Raw genomic sequence first — 17,196 nt, forward strand, 5'->3', positions numbered from 1 at the left:
GAAGAGTTATATCGCCTTTGAAAGAAAGAAAAATATATATATATTAGTAGATCCAACAGCAGATCTACCTTCCAAAACTTAATTGTTACCACTAAGGGCAACCCAGTGGGATTTGTTTCCTACCTAGCTTCACACCCAGATCAGCAGCACTTCACTTCTGCTAACTACACAGTACAGATGTAAGTCCACTCCATGCAGCATTTGTGTGTTCAAGTCATACCAATCCGTATATATGTTTGGTTCCTAGCAAGAGCTAATATATAATTATATAGAGACTGTTCAGTAGAGGTAAAAAGTACATATCATATGGATATGAAGTAAAGAAACCTTGAAAAAAATAAATGTCATAAGCATGAATGGGTAGTATAGAGTGCTTTTTATGTACCAGACACTCTGCTAGGCAATGAAGATGAGAAAGATAGCAGTTCTGCCTCTGAGGGAATCACAGGCTGGTAGGGGCGACAGCTATGTAACTAGAGGTGATATGTACACCAAGTGTTGGTATGTCTGTAAGAACTGCTTGCAGTGGGAGCAGAGAGGGAGTATGTTTGAATGCTAAGGAGACTGGGAAAGTCTTCAATGAGAAGGTAAGGCTTGAGTTGATGCTTTAAAGAGGAAGGAAATTTTCCTCAACGGTTAAAACCTAGAGAAAATTCCATGCGGAAATACCAGCAAATACAAAAGCCGTTAAGTAATAAGAGCACAGGGTGATTCCCCATCAGAAGTGGAGGTGAGAAGGGTCAGTACTGAATCTGGACAGGCAGGCACAAGCACATAAGATCTTTCCAGAAGCAATTGGGTAGGTTTTAAATCGTATTTTGCTAGTGCATTTTTTGTGAACAAATTTAAAAATAGAAAGAATATAATCCGCAACCAGGAAACACAATAATCAGAGTGTTTCAGGAAATGGGAGGGAAGGGGAGACATAGATTAATTACTATACAAATGTATGAAAAGCCACTTCTTAACAACACGTCATTTCCGGTTTCCCAGCTCTACTGAAGTTGTCTCCTCCCCCCAACCCCTGCCCCAGATGTTTGCCTGGATATAATCTTGTCAAACTGCATTCCAATTCTCCCTCCAAATCTAGTTTAGAAAAAGCATTTTGCTAAGAAACTTTGAGTTTAGTTGTTAGCTTTGTGGTAGGTGATCCAAGCAGAAAAGCCTATTTGCCTTATGATAGATGCTGCGGGTTTCCTAAGGAGAGCTTCTCTGTGGTTTAACCGCTCAAAGACTAAAGCAATTACTTTCCTGGGAAACAGAATGTCTGAAGGTTATCAACAAACTTAAGACAGCTGAGGTGTCAGATTCAGAAGTTCAGCTTCTGTGGACAGGCAAGACAAATGCAAACCCCTGTGAACCACAGTGGGCGGAAAACGTTGGCACCCCAAATCATTCTTCTAAGACCCATCTATTCACTGCTAAGGATACCCTCTCCAGGATACACTAAAAGCCTCAAGACAGTCTACAGGGCTCTTATTCTCTTTGTTCTTAACTTGTAGACTGTATTTTCCCCTGTAAATTAGCTCACTCCCATCCAGAGTGTCTGTCATTTCAGATCATGACCGTTCCCTCTGCTCCCTTCTATGTCAGAGAATGGTGAAGAAATGTGCTTCTGGAAAGCAATTCGATGAGTGTTTGAAGGCTGTGGGGCTTGCTCAGCTGCTCTCAGACATCCCTGAGCTGCAGGCAATAGCATCACATACCCCCCAGTGGCCATCTCAGCACAGCTGGGCTCTTTCAGAAATGGCTGTGAAATGTACTGTGAAAATAAGGGCCGGGAAACTCCGCTTAATGGCAAAGACAAAGCTCACCCAGCAGACAGCCCAGTTCAGCTTGTTGGTCATTTCATCAATGATCACCAGCGTGTCTGCCACATTTACAGCCAAGAGTTAGCAACAAAGACAAGTCTGACCCGGGATTGTTGAAAATGGCTGGTGGGCAAAGATGAATATCCAGGCAGTTCCAACGGATTTCAGATCCCTCGGGCATATGCATGCTCTCCTGCTGTCCAATTTCAAAGCTGCCTTTTCACCCACCCCCTTCCCTTCACGCAAAGGCCTTTGTCCACAAACTGAGCAAACGTTCCTGTAACATTAATCTTACTCAAGATACTTAATATATGCATTTGTTTGCTGGGCACTGAATTTTTTAAGCCATCTATTAATTCACTCTGGTGGCACAATTTCCATAATGTAATTTCTTGCGTAGCACGGAAACGGCGTTTTTCCATCATTCCATTTTCTTCAGGTACCATTATGAGTGTTCCATTTAGTCTTACAATTACTCTTATATTTAAACATACGCTGACTTCACAGAGACACATTTACTATTTTCATTGCCTAATGTTATGAAAAGCAATCTTCAGCATAAATCAGTGGCCTACAATTCTTAGGCAAGTTTGGTAGTTGAATGACCAGGCATATGGAGAGGAGCAGTTCCATGCTCCTCCATGCAGTTCCACGTGCATGCTTTCTTGCAACTGGTCCACATTGCTCCTTTGACATGGGTGTCTTTCTCTTTTTCTCCACATCACCTCCCTCTGCAAACCTCTGACTTTGTTAATTTCACTAATTTCTACTCACCCTCATTAATCAGCTTAAAAATAGCTTGTTCATTCTATATGGGAAAAAATCTGAAAATGAATATATATTTTCACAGCTGAGCAAGCCCCACAGCCTTCAATATAATATATATATATATATATAGCTGTACACCTGAAACTAACAACATTGTAAATCGACTATACTTCAATTAAAAATAAATAAATATAAATAAATGACTTGTTCAATCCCAGACATCTCTTCCTGAACTAAGACCAAGGTTTTGTTTTGGCCATCACACCCTTGATTGTAAACATCTGACATATTCTTGGTTAATCAAGAAGTGTCATGAATCATAAGGTGACCACATGTCTATCCCAGACCAGTGAAATCATTAATATCTTCCTCCTCACTCTCAAAAATGTCAGAAGTTGAATATTATAGTACATGGTTGCCTTGTGATCAATACATTGGAAGAAGAGTATATTCTGCATTCAAGGAAATCTGCATTTGATTCTGAGCTCTAGTGCCTTTGTTATGTGGCCTTGAACAACATATTCCCCCTCTTTAAACTCAGTTTCATCATCTGTAAGACAGAGTTGACAGCTCTGTCTCCCTCCAGGGTTATCTGGGAAATAACAAAGTAAAAATTACTCTGATAGCAGGTAAATTGCCATGTAAATCATAGTTCCCACTCTACCACTATAGTTGTAGTACGTACAGTAGCATATAAAAATAGCTGTGAAACAAACACGTCGAGGGAGATATCTTGGAATAATGAAAAGATTTCCAAGAGTTAGAAACGTGGATTCTCAGCCTCATTCTATCGTGAAGAGGTTATGGAACCAAGCAAGACCCTATGGGGCCTTCCCGGGACAGACCCCCACCCACACCCCCACTGCCAATGTCCTCTACCTGCCTCTTGTTTGTAGAAAAGCTTTAGTCTCTCAGACCTCCCCTGAGTCATAAAAGGCTGGTTCAAGAATTAATGATGGAAAGAATGCAAACATGTAGTAACAGATAGTAGCAGTTGGGCTAGGAGAACTGGTAACAATTTAAACAGTAAATCAACCATATAGCAGTCACAGAGTTTTTAGTTCCTCTGTGAAAGACATAGATAACACTGTCTGACGCACATTCCTAAATTGTTTTACAGACATTAAAACCTCCACCAGATGGAAGAAGCTAACTGCATGATGACTATAAGCATGTAGCCCCCAGACTGGCTGGAGCCTGAGGGTTGATAATGCTAAGTCGTGACACTACCCCTTTGCCTCACCATCAACCAGTCAGAAAATTGTGCATGAGCTGATCACATGCCATGTAACTCTCTACCTCACCTTGCCTTTAAAATTCCTCTCCACTTCCCTGAAACCCATCAAGGAGTTTGGGTTTTTTGAGCATTAGCTGCCTGTACTCCTTGTTTGGGTGTTTGCAGTAAACGCTGCACTTTCCTTCACTACAACCTGGTGGCAGTATATTGGCTTTACTGCGTGTGAGCAAGCCAACCCAAGTCCAATTCAGTAACAGTTATAGGCAAGTCCTTTCCCCAGAGCATCCTGACATACAAGTAAGAGACATGATCCCTACAGATGCTTCTACCTCTATAATGACTTGTTTGTCCATCAATGAAGAGTTTCATTTCTAGATTAATCCTTATCCTCAGAAACATATGATTTACTTAAAAGGATGTAATTTTGGTAAATTTACTCAAATGTGAATACTTTTCAATAGAGACTAGGACACTTCACCCGTTATCATTTGTATACTCCAAGTTCAGGAATTATTCACTTGGTTAAATTGATCAAGAAGTAGGCGCTAAGAGGCCTTCAAATGCAAACTCATGTGTAAGTGATCAATAGCTACCTTCAAAGAGATTAGAACCTAATATTCAAGGCTTTTGTATCATTTTTCCTACCCTCTGACTTATTCGAAATGTTTCCCTTCTTGAGATACCTCTCCTAAAAGTCTGAACACATAAAAGTAATAAGCAAAACCTCAAACTATACGTGCTTGTTCAAGGTATGAAAAGCTTCTGTTTTAGCTTCATTTACGATAATTCCCGATTGTCAACTTATTATAGAAGAAGGAGTTGACTGCTTTTGACTAACTTTCGTAAGGGATATCAATGTATACCTGGGTTAATATTGAGGTTCAGTCTGCTGCACTAAAAAATGGCATAAAGTTTTCAGATGGACACAGCTTCCTTCAGTTGCAACAGATTTGAAAGAAATTTGAGGCATGGTTACAGAGTGTGTCAGGGCCAACTTGGCCACGAGGCTCTGAGCTGGGCTCCTGCACCCCAAATCCTGTTGCACCTATCATTCCAGGGATCAACCCTGACATAAGGCAGAATGCATAAATGTCCCCCAAATCAATATTAGGGTATTTTACAAATCTTATTCAGTGTTTCTTCCTTGGTCCCTGTTTCTAAGATTCTAGTTACCTAACCTCTCTTACATACCAGTGAAAAGAGGATGGACTTTGAAGTTAGGTAGACCTGACTTCAAAGTTTAGTTCTACCATTTGCAAACAGTGCGACTACAGGTGGTTACCTAAACCTCTGCTGTCTCATTTGTAAAAAGAATAATGCATGCCTTTTGGGGATCTGGTAAGGGTTAAGTGGAATAGTATGTGTAAATGTCTGGACAGAGCCTTACATTTAAATATACCACACATGTTAATTTCTGTGTGTGTCTGTGTGCATTCAATAAATACAGCCCTGTTCATAAATCCTATCCTTGTCCTTGCTCCTCTGACAGACTGAAACTTTATGCTTGAACTTGTTCCTGAACTTCATTCTAGTGTCTGGAACCCAGCTACCCATAAATAGACCATCTTAACACTAAAAATCTGCTTGGTTCACTATTTCCCACTTCCGAGTTCTCCTCACTGTAATCCATTCCATCATCTTGAACCCCCCTGTCTTAGTCTGTTCGGGCTGCTGTAACAAAATACCACAGACTGGGTGGCTTATAAACAGAAATGCATTTCTCATAGCTCTGAAGGCTGCGGAACATTAGATCAAGGTGCCAGCACTCTTCCTAGTTCCTAGCCAGTGCCTCCTCACTGTGTCCTCACATGTTGGAAGGGGCTAGGGAGATCTCTGAAGCCTCTTTGATAAGGCACTCATCCCATTCATAAGGGTTCCACTCTCATGACTTGAGAACCCTTTAAAGGCCCCACCTCCTAATACCTTTGGGTTTTAAGAATTCAACATATGAACTTGATGGGGACACAAAACATTCAGACAACAGCACTCCCTCAGACCCTTGCCAAAAGTTTGCCTGGACTATGATCATGAATTCATGATTCTCTTGCACCCTGGGTGGCACATGTAGTCTCTTCATTCTCCTTACTCCTTGATCATTTGACTCCAATTATCCGTACCTGCTGGATCTAGCGCTGTCCTGTCCCATCAAAGTGGTCAGCTCCCGCTCTTGCTGGATGTAACAGATTATTGATACCGAAATGTCTCTAATTCTATATACTAAAGACTTGGCTAAGGAGGAGTAAATTGGTTAATAATGTACGGATTATGTATTTATGCTTTTCTTCTTATGCTGCTAAAGGACAACTAGGAGCTGGCTCTAAGCACCCTCAATTGTGTATTTGCATGATGCTCTACGTAAATACACTCTGATGATCTTAGGAGAATCTTCTTTTGTATTTGGGGAATAAATTATCTCAACTCTTCCTTTTCATTCAGTAATTCTATGAATAATCTCTGAGTACTTAACCCAGACCCTGACACTCTACGTCATAGACTATCATACAGGTATCTTAAATAATGTAGGTCTGATTTTTTTTTAAAGAGTATTGTGGTATAAGCCCTGGCAGGTTTGTTGTTGTTGTTGCTTTTTTATAATACAAATGCCTGATTTAAACATTGATTTCCAAGGCATTCATTTCCAAGAGGCATCCCCTTCAAAGATGGTTAACCCAAATAAACACACTTCCAGCCTCACAACTACATCAAGAGCTAGGCCACCTCCCTGCACTGAGACACCTTTGGTTTACAGATGTTGATTGATTTAAATATCTGACCATTTGGACTACTTGTTTCTTTTTTCCTCTTGCTGTCCTTTAAATCACCACTCTTATGTTTTAAATATGTTCTACCAATAAAGAGTGAGCCCACAGAAACTTAGGCCCCCCACCCTTGGCCTCGATAAAGGCACAGCCCCAGGCTCTGGGCTTCACCCTCCCTCTGGGCCCACCCCTGGTGACCTTGCTATGTTGCTCCTGGTGTGCTGTGTAATTTCCAGGTCTTTCAATTAAGAAACCTTTATGTTTTCAGTTTCCTGCTGGTAATTGCTGAAGGGCATCTTGCAGTCACACTAAGAAAAACAAGGGTATATTCATTTATAGTATCTCTCTAAAGACTACATTAAGTAGAAGAAAAATAAGGTGTAATCAATTACGATCTTTGGCATCTTGAGGGCAAACCACAACATTGGTGATTGATAGGCTAAGACCAGCACAAAACAGGGATGCTTAGCAGTAATTAAACAGATCTAAGCAATGAGCTTAGTGTTGATACTTTCATGCTTAAAGCCTCAGTGCACCTCATAAACCTCTGTTTATCAGATCTGATAATGCTCCTGATATACAGACATTTACATTAGGACTAGACCTCAGATTCTTCATTTAAGGATGCAGAGCTGAGGGCCCAAAAGGAATATTACTCAGCCATAAAAAGGATGAAATAATGTCATCTGCAGCAACACGGATGAACCTAGAGATGATCATATTAAGTGAAGTAAGCCAAAGACAAATATCATATGATATTGCTTACACATGGAATCTAAGAAAATGATACAAATGAACTTTTTTACAAAACAGAAATAGACTCACAGATGTAGAAAACAAGCTTACGGTTACCAAAAGGGAAGGGGGAGATAAGTTAGGAGTTTGAGATTAAAATATACATACTACTATATACAAAATAATCAACAAGCACCTGCTGTATAGTACAGGGAACTATACTCAATATCTTATAATAACTTATAATGGAAGAGAATGTAAAAAGAGTATATAAATTTCTACATATGTGTGTGTATATAAATATATATATATATATATAAAAAAAACTGAATCACTTTGCTGTACACTTTGTACAACACTGTAAATCAACTATAGTATCATAAAAATTTTTTTAAAAAGGAAAGGAGAACACCCCAAGAATATAGTGGGGTTGAGTGGCTGAGCTACGACCAAAATCCAGCCCTTATGGTTTGCAAATCCAGAAGCTTCCCAGTCAGAGCGCCAGGAATAGGGGAAGGTGTGCTGAGCTACTGATCCACTCAGTCCAACCAGGTGACCCTCAGCAGTGAGCAGCCTCATCTATTTACACCCATGTGCCTATGAAATAGTATCATTTCTATGTGTATCATGACGTGAAAGAAACTGGGAATTACTATTTTTATTCCTTTTCTCCAACATTTATCATCTGCAATATCAAGGAATAGAGTGTTTTGCTCAAGATAATACAATTTAATGAAATGATCTGAATTAGAGTTATTGGTTTAATCTTACCCAAAGGGGAACTCTTTTGTGTTTCAATTCTTACCAGCCAGAGACAAAATATGACAACTCTCCCCTACCAATCCGGGAGGTTAGAATATAGGCCTTCAGATACAGCTGGACTCTGATAAGAAATCTAAACAGCACCGTTCTAAAGAAGAGGGAAATGATATTTTAACTCCAACAGTCAAGAATCAAGGAAGCACCCTGTGGGTTTTGAGGATGGTACGAAGGATGCAGAGTGGTGCCTGTTTTATTGACCTGGACTGAAAGGCTCCAGAGAAGAGTGGAGAGGAGAAAAGCATCCACAGAACTCCACATATGCATTCATACAACAAATAACTTTCTAGGGAATAAGAAAAAACCCTCATTCAAGAATACTGAGACTGATAATAATTTGCCCACGCCAGAGGAAAAACAAGTACAAGTCTGTAGTCAAATCTGCTAATTATTCTTCTATCTAAAATGTTGCCTGCCTTTTGGCTTCATAGTAAGAACTTTAACCACCCTGATTCATTAGCACCTTTTTCCCAAATATATGTTATGCTCCTAGAAATACAAAGGTTTCTCCCATTGGAATGTTAAGGATTCTTACTGCTTTCCTTCCCAAAGCAGTTGAGGTACCATACCAACAGTTAGCACTTTCTTAGAAAATGACGGAAAACCCAGAGCAACGCTTCAGGCATGACTGGATACAGAAGCTCCAACGATATTGTCAAGGTCTGATTCAACTCCGTTTCTCCACACGGTTCTGTGTGTTGGCTTCATTCTCAGACAGCTTCTCCCCTGTGGTTTCAAAATGGCCATAAATGTTCCTGGTCATATTCTTCCAGACCCCCTTCCATAGTAGAAAAGTTAGTCTCCCTGTCGAATGTAACCAGAGTGGGGGGGGGGGGGAAACTAATTGGATCTGCTTGGGTAACGTGTCAAACCTGAACCAATCTCTGTGGCCAGGAGAATGCACTTCTATAATTGTGCCAGAGAAGGGTTACAGGTTCCAACATTAGGGCCATAGGGACTAAAAGTGAGGAGGGGTGGCTCCCAGAAGGAAACTGAGGAATCGTTAGCAATATGGTGAAAGAACGCTCACTGGTAAAAACAACAGATGTCCATTTCTCTACTCTGGCCATCCTCCTTTTCTCTCCCCAGTTGTCTGTAATCCAGGTTCTGCAGCTGTCATTCCCCTGACTCTACCTTAGGAACCACCACTGGAATATGGAGATTAATCTAACCAGGCTCCACACTCCTCTGATCTCCATCACCCAAAATGCAACCCTTCCCTGCATCCATCTCAGTTCAAACTCAATATCAGGTCTGCTGCTTCCTTTCTCCTTCCTGCTCCTTGCTCCATTCTGTCCCAAAGATTTTGGCTATGGGACTTCAGTGGATGGGAAACGGAGTTCCCTAAACCCTCATCCTCTTCAGAGAACGCTTCCTCCACCAGGTGGAACAAGAATCAGGTCCTCGGGCTTCCCTGGTGGCGCAGTGGTTGAGAATCTGCCTGCTAATGCAGAGGCACAGGTTCGAGCCCTGGTCTGGGAAGATCCCACATGCCGCGGAGCAACTGGGCCCGTGAGCCACAACTACTGAGCCTGCGCGTCTGGAGCCTGTGCTCCGCAACAAGAGAGGCCGCGATAGTGAGAGGCCCGCGCACCGCGATGAAGAGTGGCCCCCGCTTGCCACAACTAGAGAAAGCCCTCGCACAGAAACGAAGACCCAAGACAGCCAAAAGAATAAATAAATAAACAAATGTGGGGTTTAAAAAAAAAAAAAATTAAAAAAAAAAAAGAATCAGGTCCTCAACAACAATCAGGTCCTTGCTCATGCCCCCAAAATTGCCTTCCCTTACAATTCTCTCATGAAAAGTTTATTATTCCCACATGACCTGTAGGAAAAGTCTTGGCATTCTCCAAGCTTGTATCCATATAACAACTTGGTATCCACACACATGATGACTCCTGTTTTTCAAAAACCCCCTTCTCCTTATCTAATCTCATCCCCGGCCTAGACTACATAGCTAACTGCCTCAATCATCCTTTCTAAAGCCTCAGTTTCCTCATGTATATAATGGGGACAATAATTCTGCCTCCTTCATAGAGAACTGGTATGACTTAAATGAGATATTTGTTGTAAAGCTCTTAGCACAGTGCCTGGCTCACAGGTGTTCAATAAAAGCTAGCTGTTAATTCTGTGGGTTAGATATGGAGCCCACATATTTAATATTCACTATTTTAAATGACCAATGCTAGCGAGAGGGGAAGGCCATGCCAGTACTTGGCCTATTTTTTTTTTTTTTTTGCGGTACGCTGGCCTCTCACTGTTGTGGCCTCTCCCGTTGCGGAGCACAGGCTCTGGACGCGCAGGCTCAGCGGCCATGGCTCACGGGCCCAGCTGCTCCGCGGCATGTGGGATATTCCCGGACCGGGGCACGAACCCGTGTCCCCTGCATCGGCAGGCGGACTCTCAACCACTGCGCCACCAGGGAAGCCCAGTACTTGGCCTATTTTTAAACTAGTGTAATAAGCCTAGTCATACCGTTCAGCATGTTTGCTTTTTAAAATAATTAACCACAATTAAGTCCTAGCCCTTGCAGTTCAAGAGATCTAGTCTCCACTTTCAGTTGTCTGATAGGTCAGTTCTGTCTACCATGATGGATGTTAAAAAACTATGAGCCTGAAGAATTCTCAACCAAATTCAGTCTTGCCTCTCTCTTGATTAGTTGAATTTCAAAATGATTCCATCCACAGTAGCTTGAGGGGATGAAGAATGTGCCTTAATAAATTACTCTGTTGTTCACTCAACTCCTAAGACTGTGAGCTGTCAGCCACCCCCCACCCCTGGACACCGCGCCCCCCCACCCCTGGACACCGCGCCCCCCCCCAGACTGTAAGCTCCTCAGGGGCAAGAACACCATGTTCGCCAGGTCATGTGCAATTTCTGAGGTGTTTGGCAGCGCTCCGTACCCTGTGGAGTACTCAGTACCTTTTGTTTGATGTTGCTGACAAGACCTAAAAATAATCCCTTAAAAAACCTACCATTAAAATGTAGCAAAACTGGAAACAACAACAAAGAGCTAGCTGTTATTATTGTCAAAGGGGTGGGCTTCTAGGTAAATGGCCATACTTTTCTTTAGAGTATTATATTTCTATGGCTTCGACATTCATTGTGTAAAAAGAAAGCATACTTTATATTTAATGGAATAAGCTGAATATGGTGGACCCAACCACCAAACTACTCTGATGAGAAAAGACACATCCAAATAGAGATCAAATGTAGAATATTTGTACTGTGAGCAAGATCCTTATTTACTGACTTTCTTAATTTTCTCAGTAAAGCGAAAAACCCTTTTCACACGCGACACAGGAAAAAGTAAATTTTACTTTTTACTGTTAGTAAATTCTAAAGGAAAGGAAATTCGTATTTACTGCGTTCCTACTACGTGCCAAATGGTCAACATAGGTTATTTCACTTAATCCTCACAACTAGTTTACTGCTTATTTTCCTCAACAAATATTTATTAAATAACCCTTATGTGTTAAGCTTTATGGACACAAAGATGACAAGGACATGCTGTCTGCCTTCCCAGGACAGTGAGGGAGATAGATTAAGCAAATTAGCACTTGCACTATGGTGTGATAAATGCCAAGACAGAGAATGATATGCAGGAACACGGAGGAGGGGTGAAGGCAAATGGCTTGAAAGAGGTAGAACGTGAACTGCATTTTGAAGGACAAGCTCCCACCAAATAAAAACGAAGGCAAAGATTTTTCATTCAAAGTGAGGACGTAACAACTAAGAACATACGATGTACAGGCACTTTATTTAACCCTCAAGTCAGAGAAGTTTAAGTAACTTCTAAGGTCATGGAACTGCTAAGTGCTAGAAACCAGTTTTGAACCCAGCAGACTGGCCTCAACAATCCATGCACGTAACCGTTGAGCTATTCCACAGCAAGGAAGACTTGGAACACTGTAAGTAGTTTGACTAAAGTAGGACTGGTTTTGTTGGAGGGGAAGTAGCAGGAGATGAGACTAAAGAGGTAGCTGGCAACTAGATCAGAAAAGACCTGTGTCACAGGCTAAGAGGTGTGAATCCCATCCTTAAAGTCATGGGGACGCACGGGAAGATCTTCTGCATAGAGTTCACAGTGGAGAGAGATACACGATAGTACCCAATATATTCCAAGCATTACCCTAAGCACTTACACTCCACTTAGTCCTGAAAACAACCTATGGAGATATATACAATTATTATGCCCAATTATAAAAGCGAGGCACAGATTAGTTAGGTAACTAGCCCAAGATGTCACAGCTAGGTATAAGAGCCAGGCTTCTAAGCAAGCAGTCTAGCTCCAGAAGCCATGCCCTTCATCACTCTGTCCTCCAGCTTGCAGGTAGGCCACAGAGAATCACTGGATCTGGACGTGCGCCGGGTGGATTGGAAAGCAGCCAGACTGGAAAAGACGGGTGGTAACATCCACGATGAAGTTACTGTCATTTCCTCCAAACTCATTAGGCGAGCAAGCAAACTGAGAGAAGTGAAGAGACTAGGCCCTACGTTCCACAGTGTGTGTGGGAGTGGAGGTCTGATGTCAAGAGTGTCAGATTCAAAGGCCCTTGTATTTACACTGTTGGAGGTTGCCTCTTGCTAATTCAATTTCAATAAAATTATTGCAAATGCCAAATTATCTGGGTCTAAAATAATGAGGTTTTATTCTCTGTAAATTCAGCATTCAAGTACGATCCCATTAAGTGGCACGGATAAGCGTGTCAGAAAATGATCCACAGATTGCCGCGTTTCCCTAGTCTCGAGAACGCATGGCTCTCCTCTGGCTCACGGCTGTTGCGAGAGACTGCAGAGCGAGTTACTATGTAAAGCTGGTGAGCATCGCCAGAGTAAGCAGGTCATTAGGAACTGCACATGTCTGCTCTCTTATGAATTGTTTTTAATATGAAACTGATCTTGAAACGCAACAAAAGTAAACGCTCTAGACTTGTTTTCTTTTCCCATCTACTCTCTCTTATCTTAGTATAATTTGAGCTTTGATGAATGCTACTCATTTCTATTCAATGTGACTTTATGGGGAAATTCCATCCTGAGACAGGAAATGCTATACTGTAGAAGGAATTAGATATTCTCAGCCCCCAGTATGTGGATTCCAGCCATCTGTCTGCTTAATAAACACTACGGTTTTGCATTCAACTGAAAGCCAGACCTGGGCTGCTATAACAAAGAAAATGATGGAAAGCCCCATTTCTTACGTTCAGGGCACCATGCTGCCTCCCTAGCGATCTTCTCCATGTGATCAGGGGCACAGATTAAAGAGTGTGCCATATTCTTATTAACTGAAACCTATCCTAAATGTTTTAGAGCTACTGGAGTAGTCAGCAGTCACAGCTATCTGCCGAGCACTTGAAATGTCTGGATCGAGGTGTCAAACCTATTTCTTCTTACCTTTGGTAAAGCAACTTCCAGAAAACTTAAATTAACCTGTGTGCTTTACATTATATCTCAACTGGGCATTGCTATTCTAGAGCCCTTACGTCTTCTACTAATGTCAAACCATATGCTTGTGTACGTGCATGTGTGTGTTTTACTTTGTTCTGTTAAACATAAAGCAAGTTCGCTTTTGAGAAATTTGTTACACCTTATTTTTCTTCTACTTAATGTAGTCTTTAGAGAGATACTATAAATGAATATTCCAATATTCAATACCCTTATCTGTGCAAAACAGAGTTTGCCATTTAGATGCCAAAGATCATGTCCTCGCTTTAAATAGTCTAGGAGGTCTGTGTCTTTATTCCCAACACAGACCTACTAGAGAATGGACTTGAGGATATGAGGAGGGGGAAGGGTAAGCTGTGACAAAGTGAGAGAGTGGCATGGACATACATACACTACCAAACGTAAGGTAGATAGCTAGTGGGAAGCAGCTGCATAGCACAGGGAGATCAGCTCGGTGCTTTGTGACCACCTAGAGGGGTGGGATAGGGAGGGTGGGAGGGAGGGAGATGCAAGAGGGAAGAGATATGGGAACATATGTATATGTATAACTATTCACTTTGTCATAAAGCAGAAACTAACACATCATTATAAAGCAATTATACTCCAAAAAAGATGTAAAAAAAATAAAAATAAATAGTCTAGGAGGCTGAATTCAAACCATTTTCCAAGCTCATCTGGTCACATCTCCAAAACTAGGCTGTGTTTCAGAAGAATATCTAGAATTCCTCCCTCATCTACATAGTTACTTAATCCAGGCAAAATATCCATTTTATGAAATTTTAATATTCTACTTAAAAGAAAATCTATCTTAAATTCGTGCATTTTTCCTAACATAACTTAAAACTATAGTTAAACTACATTTGAATAAATACTTGAAATTCTGCCTTATCCCTGTCCAGTATGTGTTTCAGAATATCGCACATTACAAATAGTATCATCCCTAACTAAGTAAGGTGATACAAGAACACAGTGCAAGAGAACCAACACATGATTTCTCTGTTGTAAGTTTAAAAGTGGAAAATTCACTGATTTTGGAAGAAATGATCACAAAACTTAGGAAGAGAGTTATAGTAACAAGCAGGAATCAGTTATTTAAGTAACAGAATGATGAGAGGTCCAGGGCTCAGGTGGAGTTACTTTACTATGTCACTGGCAGTTCTGCTGAAGAGATATTTAATGATTCTGAGTTTTTTGCACTACTTTCAAGTGACCCATAAAGTTTCTCAATTTTTCTTGTAACTGGCAGGATCAGAAGCTTAGATAAAAAGTGAGCTATCTTTAATTTGACAGAAGCCAGACAGAAGTGGTGATGACATGGTTGGAAAGAATGAGTACATTCCACTGCAGACCTTTTTTTTTTTTTTTTTTTTTTTTTTGTAGTACGCGGGCCTCTCACTGTTGTGGCCTCTCTCATTGCGGAGCACAGGCTCCGGACGCGCAGGCTCAGCGGCCATGGCTCACGGGCCCAGCCACTCCGTGGCATGTGGGATCTTCCCGGACCGGGGCACGAACCCGTGTCCCCTGCATCGGCAGGCGGACTCTCAACGACTGCGCCACCAGGGAAGCCCTACTGCAGACCTTTTTAAACCCTGGATACTCCGTCTTTCTTACTGGAAAGCCTGCTCTTCACAGTGCATCAGCCAGAACCCATTTTAGAATTGCACACGGAGGTTTGTTTTCTACAAATAATAATGCAGCCACTTTTATTCACTTAGAATTGTATTCACAACAGCAATATAGAAGAGACTGCTAGTGTTCACCCACAGCTGTGGCCTCACCCTCCTTCCCAAGCACACAGACATTCTGCTGTACCGTTAGGTGGGCCATGGACCTAATTCTGCTCAATGCCATGTGAGCCAAAGAGGTATGCATCCCATTCAGGTCTGGCCCTTCAAAACCTCCCACGCATGACCTAATTCTCCTTCCCCGTCTGCTGATGGAGCGGTGAGGATTCTGAGAACCAAGAAGAGATCACAGCGACAAGATATAAGGTGAGTGGGTCCCTGAGTTACTGTGTGGAGCACAATCCTCTACACACACCACCAGCTCTTAGTGAGTGATAGGTAAGAACTCAGTGTTTTGGAACTACTGAAATTCTCAAGCTTGTCTGTGACAGAAGCTACCACTGTTTCCTAACCTTATACAAGCAGTTTCACACGTTAACCCTACTGCCTTCCAGTTTTCCCTAAAATTTAGAAGCTAAGGGTGAGAAGAAATTTGAAAATGTCATTATGTTTATTAGCAAGTGAGGACACTGGTTCATTATCACAGGACAAGGTGTAATCCAGATGCCCTGGAAAATAAACATCTATGTATAAATGAGAAGATTAGGCAAAAGCAACAGAAACAGACAACAAACTCAGTGTGGCTGAGTTGCAAGATGGCTGTATTTTAGGGACTAAAGCTTTGAGCAGTTTTCAGCAGAGCTGAGTTACTCTGCCAGGAACGTATCTAACTTTATTCTAGAAAACAAACAGAGTGGCATGCATGAGGCTGAAATGAAGAAACATATCCTTGTGTTGGGAATAGGAAGAGGCAGAAATGTGAAAGAAGGCAAGTGTAAACCACAACACGTTCTACTGGTCAGTACTAGTTTAGCATCCCACCAAAATCCTGTTGAGGAAGGATCGCAGTTAGCACTACTGCCAAACTCTGCTGACACTTGCACACTCTTTGTAAATGTTTTTAGACTTATCCTTTACCTTAATAAATAACTGAATCAAGAGAATCCTCTAAGGGGACTTCCCTGGCGGTCCAGTGGTTAAGAATCCATGCTTCCAATGCAGGAGGCACAGGTTCGATCCCTGGTTGGGGAACTAAGATCCCATAAGCCATGAGGTGTGGCCGGAAAAAAAAAAAAAGAAGCCTCTAAGGTAATATTAAGAAGTCTCTGGGCCAGGCAGACCCAGCAACGGAACGTGTTCTAGGCTCTTGACTACTTACTTAGCTTTCACAGTGTGATAGTCATTAAGAAGAACCATTTAAAAATGCCATCTGCAGCAACATGGATGGACCTAGAGATTGGCATACTGAGTGAAGTAAGGCAGACAGAGAAAGACAAGTATCATATGATATCGCTTATATGTGGAATCTCAAAAAGGCTACAAATGAACTTATTTACAAAACAGAAACAGAGTCACAGATGTAGAAAACAAACTTACAGTTACCAGGGGGTAAGGTGGGGGGTGGGTGAGGGATAAATTGGGAGACTGGGATTGACAAATACACACTACTATATGTACAATAGGTAACTAATAAGGACCTACCGTATAGCGCAGGGAACTCTCCTCAATACTCTGTAATGGCCTACATGAGAAAAGAATCTAAAAAGAGTGGATATATGTATACGTATAGCTGATTCACTTTGCTGTACAGCAGGAACTAACACAACATTGTAAATCAACTATACTCCAATAAAATTTTTTAAATTTCATCAGGGACTTCCCTGGTAGCACAGTGGTTAAAAATCTGCCTGACAATGCAGGGGACACGGGTTCAAGCCCTGGTCCGGGAAGATCGCACATGCGGCGGACAACTAAGCCCGTGTGCCACAGCTACTGAGCCTGAGCTCTAGAGCCTGCGTGCCCCAACTACTGAAGCCCGCGTGCCTAGAGCCTGTGCT

General features: G+C 41.7%; 1 protein-coding gene across 2 annotated transcripts in view; it reads right to left on the reverse strand.

The window, feature by feature from the left end:
- NELL1 (neural EGFL like 1) overlaps positions 1–17,196 on the reverse strand; it is an 868,290-nt gene that overhangs the window by 310,880 nt on the left and 540,214 nt on the right. The window lies entirely within an intron of this gene.

This window comes from Orcinus orca, chromosome 8 (assembly GCF_937001465.1).
Source record: "Orcinus orca chromosome 8, mOrcOrc1.1, whole genome shotgun sequence".
NCBI lineage: Eukaryota > Metazoa > Chordata > Mammalia > Artiodactyla > Delphinidae > Orcinus > Orcinus orca.